Source organism: Leptodactylus fuscus, chromosome 9 (assembly GCF_031893055.1).
Source record: "Leptodactylus fuscus isolate aLepFus1 chromosome 9, aLepFus1.hap2, whole genome shotgun sequence".
NCBI classification, from domain to species: domain Eukaryota; kingdom Metazoa; phylum Chordata; class Amphibia; order Anura; family Leptodactylidae; genus Leptodactylus; species Leptodactylus fuscus.
Window position 1 is genome coordinate 67,619,440 of NC_134273.1, and position 13,417 is coordinate 67,632,856.

Genomic DNA, 13,417 nt, shown 5'->3' on the forward strand with positions numbered 1-13,417 from the left:
TGTCAAAAGAGCAGATAAATTCTATACATGGACTCTTGTTATGTTCGTGACATGAACATGATATTTATGTATTGAAAAATTCCAGCTCCCCCGAAATATTTCCCATGAAATAACAATCTTCTGTTAGATCTCTCCATTGTGCAGTTCCTCTGTTATTCCTCCTAGTAGTTTATGGATAATTTGACAAGTGGGTGTTAGTAGTTAGGGAGTGCCCTTACACAGTTTGGTTCTGGCCAATGAGTGCCAACAGTATCCTTGGAGTAGAAGAATGGTAACTCTTATGACGGGAATGGGACAGTGTAAATTTCTAAGATTGTTATGCGATGGATAATACAAATATTTAATACAACGCAAACGTCTGGGGTGGTGATGGGTCCTCCTTAAAGGCCATGATCCAGTACTTTTATAGTAACAGGTGTACCCCTATGCACTCTGGTCAGTCTGCCGTGTTTCCGTCCTAATCCCCAGTGAACTGGACAGGGGACGGCTAGCCGGTAGTCAGTTTTGAAACCCATCAATTTGAATGGGTTTTTAAAGCAAACCGCTGATGATTGTCTGCAGCCTCTCTGCCTGGAAACCGTTTTTTTTGGGGGGGGGGCGAGGGACACAAAATCCTACATGTCCAACTTTGTGTCCGTGCAAAAAAAGCGGTTCTCAGGAAGAGAGGCTGCATGTGGCTTTAAAAACCCATTCATTTGAATGGATTTTAAAACTGACCGCTGGCAACCCGTCCCCATGTCCAGTTTCCCCGGGAAATAGGATGGAAACATGGCAGATGGACAGGGGTGTAATAGTGAATGCCCCCTAAGAAATAAAGTTATTGCACTGTAGAAGCTGAAGTGGTAGTTTAGGAATTGGACAGATCTTAGACAAGGTCTGGGAAGGAGTAACATAATAAAATAAATCATACTCCCCTGTCTCCAGCACTCTGGTGTCTGCTTTTGCCGTCCATTTGGGTGCACCCAGTGTCTTCGCTGCCAGAATCCTGTGCCGCACGTGACTACTGAGACCAATCAGTGGCCTCAGCAGCTGCAGGAAGGTAGCTGTAGTGGGTAATATCACCAGGTACTTTCCAACTACCCCAGAGGCCACTGATTGGTCTCAGCAATGCTGTGAGGTGCAGGATTTCCAGTGGTGAAGGCACGGCGCACGCCAAATGGACAACGGCAGCAAACACCAGGACACTGGGGACAGGTGAGTATGATTTCTTATATTTATCTTACATGTTTCCCCAGTCTCCTTTGGGATTGGTCCAATTTCTGAACAACCCCTTCAAGGCTGTATTAAACAGCTAGATCTTGGAGCCCTGAACTATCGATTAACAAGAAACACATTGATTGGTACTGTTGTCGATCTGCCTTACTACATAGGCCAATGCAACCTGAATTGGTGAGGAATGATTTTTGGAGGGAGCTGTGCTGCCGAAGATCTACATCAAAAGATACAACAGCTGACTAGTGAGTGTTCACTCACTGGATGCAGCACTATTAGCCTCTTATCAGCAGGGAACACTCCCAGGAATAATAGTCCTGATCCTGATCCTGAATATTGGCCCGTCTTATAGTGCCGATAGGCATCAGTGGGCGTTCGCATCGGTGACAACAAAGCCCAAAACTAAAATCACCCATTATAGCACATGATATATAAGTTAAGCAATGGATGCTTTTTCAGTGCATGGCCTCACTATTCCTTTTATCCTATGGGAATATAATCAATCTAAAAATTTTAAGATGGTATTTGGACATGTACTCTTTTACAAACATAGCCGTGCTACACACATACACACCCCATGGTTCAAATCCTTGTGCTTGAACTGAATATCCAAGAGCCCCCATCCCTTTCCAGAGACTTAAGTTGACCGTACATTAGTGATTCAGGATGGCGGAGTGATGAATGACTTGTCATTTGTAATTGATCTGGTTAAATTGTCATTATGGACAACAATGCCATTCATTAAAATGACAAAACACAGACGGATCTCGGCATGGGTCTGGGAATAAGGCAAGAACATGTGAGCATTGTGGGGCACGGGGTTTAGTGCTGACCTGCTCTTCATAATAGCACAATCTGATTGACTTTTGATTTTTGTCTTCGGTTGCCTTGTTTTATAATGTGTTGTGTCATGGAAATGGGCAACCGATTTGGGGTGGCCAAGGTACAAGAACAATGCTGAGATATACTTGGTTCAATTTTAAATTTGCTAGGGTAGGTTCATGTAATGGATTTTAACATAAATTTTAGTGTTCCCTGCCACTCCAATGCTGTTTTAGTGGCCATACCCTTGATGTTACCTGTGCTGTCATGTAACTAATATTCATCGAGAACACGAAGATGAAATCTTAAATTCCTAACCCTTCTTTGTCCTTACATTGGTTATCATAGTTGTTTTGGGATATCTCCATACACATTAGATGATCTGACAATCCTGTTAAAATTTGTTAGGTTACAAATACAATTTGTCCTGTTTAGGACCATGACTTCCCATGAGGTAATAGCATTCTTATATATGTGTCCTTCATCTGACAAGTAAATGATGGCCCCAACCATTGACACTCATTATGGTGAAATGAATTCTAAAGCCTTGTTCACACGTCCATTTTTAATGGATGGGTGCCACTGCGGTCCATGTTCACCACAGTACACAGTCCTATTGATTTTTTTTTTTTAGACAAGTTGTGTCCTTCGTTGATACATTTTTCATGTCAGTGCAAAATGGATTAACCATTTTTTAACTAATTTCCTATACTTTGCAATGTATTGGACCTGTGAAAAATGGACAACACGTGGATAGCATCTGTACGTTATCGGTGATACAGGCCCATGGCTCTTAATGGCCGTGATTGGTCTGCAACATAGACCAAACTAAAACATGTCTTCTATTTTTTAACATTGACAAACAGACAGTGGAAAAAACGGATGTATACACACATCCATTTACAATCAAAAGGATTGTGTGCTGTCCGTGGAGAACATATACGTCTGAATAAGCTGTTAGGGGCTGTATAGTGCAGACTTTATTCTATTGGCCTAGAATGCTCCTATTGTAAGGTCAGAGTCCTGTTTATGACTAATTGACCAATAATCCCGGGTAACTGTTGTTGTCCTAATTAATTAGACTGAGTGCCAGGTGATAAAGAAGTCACACCACTCTATGTATTGGTATTCGTTCTTCTCTCAGCTACAGAATGTGTGCTGACGCACTTTCCTTCAAGACCACAGGGGTTAAATAGTAGCAGAGAAAATAAGAGAGATAATAACAGCGTACATTTTCATATTCATTCCTGATTGGTATGGTACATCTCAATCAAACAGAAAAAGTTTAAGCAGTGCCATACATAGCCAGCTACTCCCAGTCCTGCATGGTAACCTTGGGGAGCTGTCTTCTGGCAACAAGCCAAGCATTTGTTCTTCTTGCACCCATCTTGGATACAGGCGTCATCTTATGATATAACATTATACCAGTTTCAAGCATAAGCAACGATATATAGCATTCAACTTTTAAAGATAACAATGTTTTTCATACATTACATGATTATAACCTTCACACTATTACCTTTCCAATTATTATGATTGGTTCATATATATATATACTGTGTGTATATATATATATATATATATATATATATATATATATATATATATATATATCTTCCCAATCAGCCAGCAACCAAACGAATGCCCGTGTATCAGCTCTTTGCTGCTTATAGGGTGCCCGTATGTGATGCTTCCCAACCTCCTATCATTGTGGTTGTTTCCCAGGTTGCACCTGGAGTCATATCAATTAGATGTGCAGCCCAGCAATTAATGACCCATGTGATTACTGCTGATGGCCAGGCTTCCCCTGTACTTGCTACTGCTTCAAAATAAAAAGTATTGGTGAAGCCTATTATATGACTATAATTGCATGAGACTGGGCCACACCTTGCCCCTAGGGTGTCTGTGCACATTGTGCATCAACATATAGCGTTGGAGGCAAAACCAGACATGAATCATAAAGGGAGAGAAAGCATTATGGACTGGTGATACGCCTCCTGTCTTTGAACCAAAAATCTTATCATCATTTATGCAGAACATGACTGTGTATGCAATATTAGGCAAGATCATATCAGTAGCACCACACCCCGTGTAAACAGGAATGTACTGCCATTAACCACACCAAGTGAATGTTGGAGGAACAGTCAAGGCACCCATTGTAACTCCCAGTGGAAATGGAAGAAATTGAAAAGTTTAGCGCTGATTCGCGATCGTCCTGCCCTTCCACTTGGCAGTCTCATAGAACCCTTGGAAAACTAGAGCACTTTCCTATGGGTCTGCCTGGCAGGCAATGAATATTCCTAGCAGAGGTCATTCACAATCATTGCCTACATCTTCATCACTACTGCATGCCAATAAACAAATGGTTCATCTGCATACAGATGTTTTGGTAGCACATTGCCCTGTTTACTGGGGACCATATAGTGCTGCAACCTATAGTATGTTGGATAAAAGATGCTTGTTTATTGGGTTAACCGGGGTTTGTTGGATATATCTCCACGTTCAGGTATTTGCATACAGTATATGAAGCCAGAACCAGGTGTAGATCGTAATGGGAGAGAAAATATAAGTAACAGGTGCTGTTCCTCCATATTTCATCCTGCTCCTCAGTATAGCTTCAAAAACTGCAAAATTCTGAACATATACATTCACCCTAATAATAATTGACATAGTTACATAGTAGATGAGGTTGGATGAAGACATCAGTCCATCAAGTCCAACCTATAACCCTACAATCCCCTACAGTCCTGATCCAGGGGAAGGCAAAAAAAACCATGAGGCTCAGGCCAATTGCTCCATTTCAGGGGAAAAAAATTAAATCATATAAAAGAGCCTTTAATTTTATTTTCCACTGTTATCTTATTACACAATAATTGATTCCTTCTAAATAGACATGATTAAAAAATCCAGCTCGCTCCTATCTTTTTATCAGATTTCGGCATTAAACTAAATTTCCCTAAATTTAACTTAATAGTATAAGCGAATTTGAGAAATCTGTCATTTATGCAAATGGAGCTTCATTTCCTACCATAGTATTATCAATAACACTGGCTTGGCCATGTAGTTAGGATTTTTTTTTACCTGTTGTTAGGTCATCCGAATGAGAGAAAGGCTTATTGTAGATAACTATCAATTTGTTTCCATTAAGTCATAATTAAGCAGTTGCTGAGATGCCATTTTAGCTGAGAAATACCTCGGTTGCATGCTAAACAGTCAACAACTGTGCCGCCGGCGCAGATGCTGAACAATGCATAATGGGCACGGCCGGCACTCTCACCTATATCCATGTCAAATCCGTGTCATATTGAAAGGTATTTGTGTTGCAGAGTGCTCGGATCTCATGTAGAACATGCAGAGATCTGTAATGAGTCACGGCCAAGCTCATAGGTTAAACTTCCAGTCTGCTTATTATTTTACTGTATCCTCTCTGTGCAATCGGTAATAACAAGACTGTTTGCAGATTGCAGAGAGAAAGTGTTAAGCTTCATGTTGATTCTGCTAAATTGAAGAGCTACAATCAATGACGTGATGCAGGTCGAGACATGTTCCTCTTGTTTAAAGGGGTTGAAAAGAAGTGCAGCACGTAATGCTTTTTGTGCTCAAATTCAGACAGCTTTTAACCAATAAAAACATATGGCACAAATTGGAGCACTTAGGCGAAGTTCATGGAGTGATAGAGCTAGCTTGTCAGATGACATCATGCCCAACATGCGTGCACATGTACGACCATTCATTTAGGCATAGTCTCACTAGTGATTGTTTTTTCCCTGCTGTTTGCTTTCTTTATTATTACTGCATTATATTGCCAAAAAAACCCAATCAATATCACTACCCGATTGCAGCATAACCGGAGGAAAATGAAAACTTGTAAGGCTCTATTATGTATTGATTATCCCTTGATTTAATAGACATTGGTAGCACATGTGCGCCATGTTCTACATTAGCGTATTACAATATGATCTGTTGCTGGGGTGTTGTGTATGTTGTTAAAAGTTATTATTATTTTACTTGTGTTGTGATACCATCTCCAGCTATACTCTCCAGGAATACTATTACCTTCCTATGGACAGGCTTTTGGGGCTACAAGATGAAATAAATTGCAGCTGATGTTCCTAGGTGGCCATCAAATGTTACTGGTAAGGATAGGTTCATTGAATCTCAAAGATTCAACTGTTAGGATATAAAACATGAAAATAATGCCTTACCCCTTAGGGACACTCTAAAATGTCAGGAATCTATCCTTGCTCCTACTTTTCTACCCAGCAGTTGTCATTTTCTTCTGTGCAGCTCTGCTGGGTAAGATTCTGTAAGACATCTGCATTTGCCACATGGCTGTTTAAAGATGCCTACCAGTCAAACTTTGGCTGGGTCTGTTTAGGCAGCTAGAAGTTCGAGATGCAGATCCAATTTGGTTTGTACTTCAGCATCTGATCAAGGGCTGAGGCCCTTTAACCTGATGCTTTCCTAAGGCTTGGTTAACATCTTCGCACGGGTTTCCATTCAGGGGGTCCACTTAGGGACCCCCTGAATGGAAACCTAATCTTCATAAAAAAGCAGCTACCTTAAGTGACCCGTGTGCCCCATAGACTATAATGGGGTCTGCATGGTTTCCGCACAAAAAATGCGGAGAGAAAAGTGCTGCTTCCAGCACTTGGTATTTTTCATGCGGAGGGGGGAACGGAATCCTTGTACGGAGTGGCAGGTGCAGTTGTCAACCGAGCCTTACTTAGGTGCCTGTGATTGCGTTAGCTTCCCATGCTCTGTGTTCTCAGAACATACTCCCCATACCTTTTCCTATTTTCTACTGATTTCCTGGTTTACTGATTTAGCTTGTTTCCCTGGTTTGGCTATCTCTTGCTGATCCAACTGTATCTGTAACCTTCTGGAATTTCCTGATTTTCCTCTGCTATCCTTTTGGCAATTCTTATGTATTACTTTCTTTCCTCTGCAGTAGGGTTTATGGTCTAGTCCATAGCCTGCACCTTCCTTTTGGAACCCTGTTCTGGGTTGCAACCTGGGCCCCGAGCAGCAAAGTCCATCCTGCCTTGCTGCGAGCTCTGGTGAACACCTTGGGATGGCTTTAGAATCTAAACCAGAGCGGTGAAGGATTACAAGTAGTTGGTTTATTTGCTGTGTGCTGGTCCTGTCAGCTACTGGCTTCTTATTAGGAAATTTCTTAAATAGCAGTTCTGTTACCTTTTGCGAATCACTTAAGTAGTTCTGTATCAGGTATACAGTAAAATATCAGACATTATGTTATCTCAGAAGAAAACAAAAGCCATTGAAAACCATTGAAGGCGTCAAGCCACAGGTCTGCAGCATTGTTAACATGTTAAGTGTCAATTTAAAGTTTGCTAAGTTTATACGAGCAGTAACAGTATAAGTGGTTGGATCATAATTGGGATGTTAACTTCAAATTGGTATATTCATACTCACTGGAGCTGTCTTACTACAACAGAACTGTAATATAATGTGATATATTATACACTGTCTACCAGTAAGTACTTGGACACCTATGGTAGAATAGAAAAACATTTCTTCCTGTACAATAGTTGGTAGACCCCAGCAGATGCTTCCTTACGGATGGTATTGATCGATACAATACTCCCGGATGCCTGGTGAAACTCCTAGTGTATGTGAGCCATCGGTTGGGTGCGGTATCTCTGGCCAGCACTCGTCGGTCTCTATCTCCCAGTTTCGGGGGTCTGCCGACTCAGGGCACATTCAGACAATCACCGTTCACCTTCCACTTTGTAATCACACAGGCCACTGTCGATTTTGGGTAATTTAGTTCGCTTGTTATGTCCCTTAAGCATCGACCATTTCTGTAGTACCCCACAATTACCCCTTTCTCGAAATCAGACAACTCTGCACTTCGTGGCATCCTGCATGCGACTAATGCCAATGCTGTTTCCTATTTAACGGCGGAAGGCGCGGCGTACATCACGACTGCAGATATCTTCATTTGCATGGGTGTCCAAATACTTATTGGTAGACAGTGTAGGATTCAAAGGAGCCAAATTCTAAGCAGACGGAACCTGAATTTCCTATCATTAAAAAAAATTGAAAGTTTGTAGTCATGCATTGTGTACTTGAGATTCTCTACCCGTACAGATAACTTTGTATACGTTTCATTGTCTGCCCAATTATACTAAATATCTGATAACCTGGATGTCGGGTCTCCTTGATGCCAGATTTACCGAATTTTTGTGTATGTGATTGACGTTTTGTGCTCTCAAATCTAAGAACAATACAATGCTATGAGCTAAAATACTGACTGAACCCTCCGAAAAGGTCATAGTGAAAACATTTGTCTCTATATTTTCCATTTTAATGCGGCAGAGATGGCGAGAACTCCGTATGTGCTACTTCCATATTAAATGGGTCGATTTTCCATATTTCATTTATTATTTGAATATAAACCAGTTTAAATAAATCTACAGGATTACATATGTCAAAATAGCATGTGCTAAGCTGGTGTTCATCAGAATTATATACATAAAACTGGGGGGAAACGTACATGTATAATTAGACATACACTCAGCCTTGTATGTGTCAGTATAATTTACATTGTGGCCAACTCCGTTTTCATGTTTCTGATTTGGAACGGAGCAAAGATAAAATACATGCAAGGGAACGGGGACTGCTGGGTAGTGATATGCACTATGAAATACGGGGACAAAAAAAAGATTAGAGGCTTTGAAATTGAGTGCTTGTTGCTAGTACAGATTCACAGAGAAGAATTTTTTCGACTTAATCTTTATAATAATGAAATTACTTTTTAAATCCCGAGATACATTGCACAGTAGGCTGTTTTTATACTCGCCCTCTCACACTTGGTCACATAGGACGCCGGCCTTTAAAATACGTTGAAAACAGAGAGAAAAAAAAAAGAAAGAAATTAAAACCTCTTGAACATTTTCTATCTGTAAGCAGTTCTGATTACTGACCATGTTTTTGGTGATTCATCTCTTCCTCGCACACACAACAATTAGAGAGTAAACAGAAAATGCGGTTGCTAAGTGAGAAATCAGCAGAAATAAGGATGTAATTAAAGGTATAATCTGTTCCATGTGAACAGTTTCTGGCTATCTCTTTTTAAAATGACAATTAATAATATTAAGCTGTTCATTTGCAAGATGTTTGCTCCATTTATCAGCCTATAAAAGACTGACTGGTGCAGCAAAAAGGCAACAAATAAGCAAAGATAAAAAAAAAAATTAAAAAAAAATACACAGGACTTAGTAAAACAGGGAAGAGTCGGAGCGTTGTTCATTTATTTAATCTAGTATATTGTACCATGTTATGCATTGGATGATAGGGTGACCAAAGGGCCAATTGCTAATTGGATATCAATACCTAGGGGTCTCCACCACTCTGTTTCCGCCAGTCCCTTTCAGACACTCCAAGTAATATGCCCTAGGAATAAATAGCTGGTACATCATAACAGCCACCTGATGATTCCTTATATACATGACACTAACTTCTGCCCACAACTGCATCTGTGTGTTGTTGGCATTGATGATCCACCTGCTTTTAAGCTGGCCTGTCGCTAAACTTGTTCCTTACATTGTGCCTGTGATTGTTTGGCATCTCAGCAGCTTGCTGGACGCCATATATTGAGTATGTTGTTGGCGTTGATGATCCGCCTGCTTCGGCGTTTTGTCAAATCTTAAGCTGGCCTGCACTGAATTTGTTCCTTGCGCCGTGCCTGTGATTATTCCGGCATCTCAGCAGCTCACTGGGACGCTATATAATGAGCATGTTGTTGGTGCCGATGATCCACCTGCTCTGGCATATTGGCTGCTCTAAGAGCAGCTTGACGCCTAGCTTGCTCAATCCTTCTCAACTCCGCTTAAGGAGAAGTCTGTTGACTTCTGGCTACCTTCATGGCTCTCGTTTTTTGAGAATTTTGTGACAAATTAGATTTTGGTTTTTCCGGCATGTTTAAAATTGGGAAGCTGCCAATTTGGATTAAAGGGATCCTATCATACAAACGCTTTTTTTCTGAGTAACACATCGGAATAGCTTTAAGAGAGGCTACTCTTCTCCTACCTTTCGTTGTCTTCTCTGCGCCGCCATTCCGTAGGAATCCCAGCTTTTGTCGGTATGCAAATGGATTCTCTCGCATCACTGGGGGCGGGCCCCAGAACTCAAACAGCACTGGGGGCATCCCCAATGCTTCGAGATAACTCTCTCCAGTACCGCCTCCATCTTCGTCAGCAACATCCTCTTCATCCGGTGCAGGTTTCACACTTCTAGTCCTCGGGCAGAGCAGACTACAAATGCCCACAGGCCTCGAGAAAATGGCTGCTTACAATACTGTGTAAGCGGCCATTTTCTTGTGGCCTGTGGGCATGTGCAGTCTGCTCTGCCCGAGAACTAGAAGTCTGAAACCTGCACCAGAAGAAGACGGGTGAAGAGGATGTTGCTGAAGAAGATGGAGGTGACGCTGCAGGGTCTGCTTCTCACTTCCTGTATTTCTCTCCCTCTTCCTCCCTCTGGCTGAACGGGAGACAGAACACTTATGCGGATCAGATCATATGCAGATGCTTATACAGAATGGACTCAGTGTTATCCATGTGTTTACATAGAGAGATAACAGACCTGGCTTTATCAGCAAACTGCAATTAGCTAAAGGATTGTCCTAACCATCAACATAAATTGATAAGTTATGAAGCCATGTCGTTTACCGGGTTAAAAAGTATCCTATGTGTTAAACTAGGTTACAACCTATCTATGTGCCAAATTTTATCCAAATTTGTTCAGCCATTTTTGCGTGATTGAGTAAAAAACATCCAAACTTTCACATTTATAATAGTAGGATTTGTTAAAAGTTTTTGACCCCTATTAGCTTTTTTGTAGCCTAGGGATCCTCAGTAACCTTGATCCAACACTGGATGCAAAGGATTGTTATCAATACTTTTTTGTCATTAGACTTTGAACTATGGAAAGGGTTGTAAAAAAGGTAATACTTAAAGGGACTCCATCCACAAATGAAGTTTCCCATTTGCACAGACTGTGGTTGATTTCTAGGAACCGTATAAATCAGGTTCAAGTTTATGGAGACCTATGTGTCACTCATAACAGGCTTCAGCAGTTCTTATGTGATGAAACTGCCAGACTGTACCACGGACGTTTTCCACAGATACAGAAACTCCTATTACAGATGCTGATGATGATGAAGCAGAATCCTGTTACGTAGTTATAATGCAGAAGATGACATTGCAGCTCTCTTGACTGTAGCATTGTGGTTTGTTAGCTCATTTAGTAGAATATAGAAGAGAATTACACCATCCTTCCAGCAGGCAAAGATGATACTGACTGTAGCTGTCCATGTAATATTCTGCTGAAGCATCATGGGAAACACGATGAAAGCTAAAAAGAGAAGAGAAAGACATTGAAAATCTAAAAATCAACATGGAGTCTTATTAGAAACAGAGAAGTGTGCTTCCACTGGTGGTCTTTTAACATACCGTTTTTCTCCTAAAAATAAGTCCTAGCCCAAAAATAAGCCCTACCTTCAGTTTATTAAAAAAAAAAAAGTGTCCAGACAGCAAAAAAAGTAACTAGAATACAGCCGGACAGATACAGTAGACTCTTCATCAATGAAAGCAGACACCCCCCAAAAAATTGCACCCTCAAGAGAATCACACATTGACTTTAAGGGAGTTATCTGTACAAGATAGCACTAATGAGAGAGTTCTCTACAACAATAAGGTTTGACTACTGGTTGTGCTGGTTTCTCAAACACTGATCGGGGGTAGTCTCATTTGCATGACTACATTGTGTCTGCCTTCTGTCACCAGGGGGAGCCATCTGCTACACTTGGCTGGAACGCTGTTGCAATGGCAAGGGGCCTGAGGCAGGAGTGACTCAGATCTGTCTGTGAGAGCCCAACACACCATTAGCACTTGCCAACTTGAAATTGTTTTAGGTGTAAGGGGGTCTGGTGAGTGGATTGTTGTTCATAGAAAAAAATAAGCCCTAGCCTATCTTTCGGAACAAAAAATAATATAAGACACTGTCTTATTTTCGGAGAAACACGGTAGCTGATGACTGAATGCTCTTGTGGCCAACAGTTATTTCCCCTGACTCCCCAATACACTCGCAAACCCAGCTTGCCTTATGTTTTTCAATGGGGAGAAAGAAATTATACAGCTTATCTCCCTTGAGTACCTTCATCAGGTATGTTAAAATCCAGCATGACGATCCTTCTTTTCCCCATTTGGCAGTGAATAAGAGTGGACAACCAAAATGTATATTAGCAGTAGTTGGCTGAACTTGGTGAAATAAGTGTCCTCAGCCAATGTTCATCTAATAGTCATTTACCCACTAAACATCCCCCCATGCTGCCGATCAAGGACTGGACCGGACTGCTCACAAAAGTAGGGTCAGACATGGTAAAAATTCTCCCCAAAAAATTGCCACTTTTTGAGAGACCTTTCTCTATGTAGACAGATTTTAATTCCCCTATGTTGTATATATTGACCTTATCTTTTGATGACCATTTCCCTTGAAGACCAATTGCATTGTAACTGTGAATATCTCAGATAGGTTTTTTAGTATAATTCTGGCTCCAAGGTGCTGTTTACCAATGCCTGGCAGCTTGCTTTAATTGGAATTGCTTGTTTGTGAAGGTGACTTGGTACAAATACATTCACAGAAGAAAGAGTAGAGTATAAGACTTTAACTTTTATTTTATTTACTACTAAAAACAGTTCAATAGGCAGGGATTTTCTTGTGTTCAATCTCTCCACCCGCTTTACAATGTGGGTGGTTCAGACATGGGTGACCCCCAAAGCCTGAATGTCAGTAATAGCCACAAACAGACTAACTCATGTTTGTCCATCTGCTGTTTCTTAGTAAATTGGTGGGTCTGTGTGCAGTAAAATATAACCATTAATCCAGAACCCCACTAATGGTTCTAGTTGGTTAATGTTCTAAAAACCATGTACCGTCCTCACTACTTTCCCAAACAGTATCATTACTATCATTTACCCAGAAATGCGATGTAAATAGGGCGGTTTTAACAAATTGGTGGGCCCTAAAGGTTACATAAGTGCCCCCCCTTCACCACCACTTAGAAATATTGCACAAATTATAATATCCCCTCAATGGCCCCCATATAGTATAATGCCCCTTAGTGGCCCTCGCACAGTACAATACCCCCTAGCCCCCTATTGGCACCATACAACATAAGGCCCCTCAGTGGCCCATTAAAAGCCAAATGCAGCTGCATGAATCACACTTGACCTGTCCCCACCACTGTGGCTTCTTGAACATTATATTATAATGTCCCCCACCAGTTGCCCCAACATTTTCATGACCCCATGCCCACAACTATGAACTGTGGGTCAGAAATTCTCTAAAATGAAGTGTA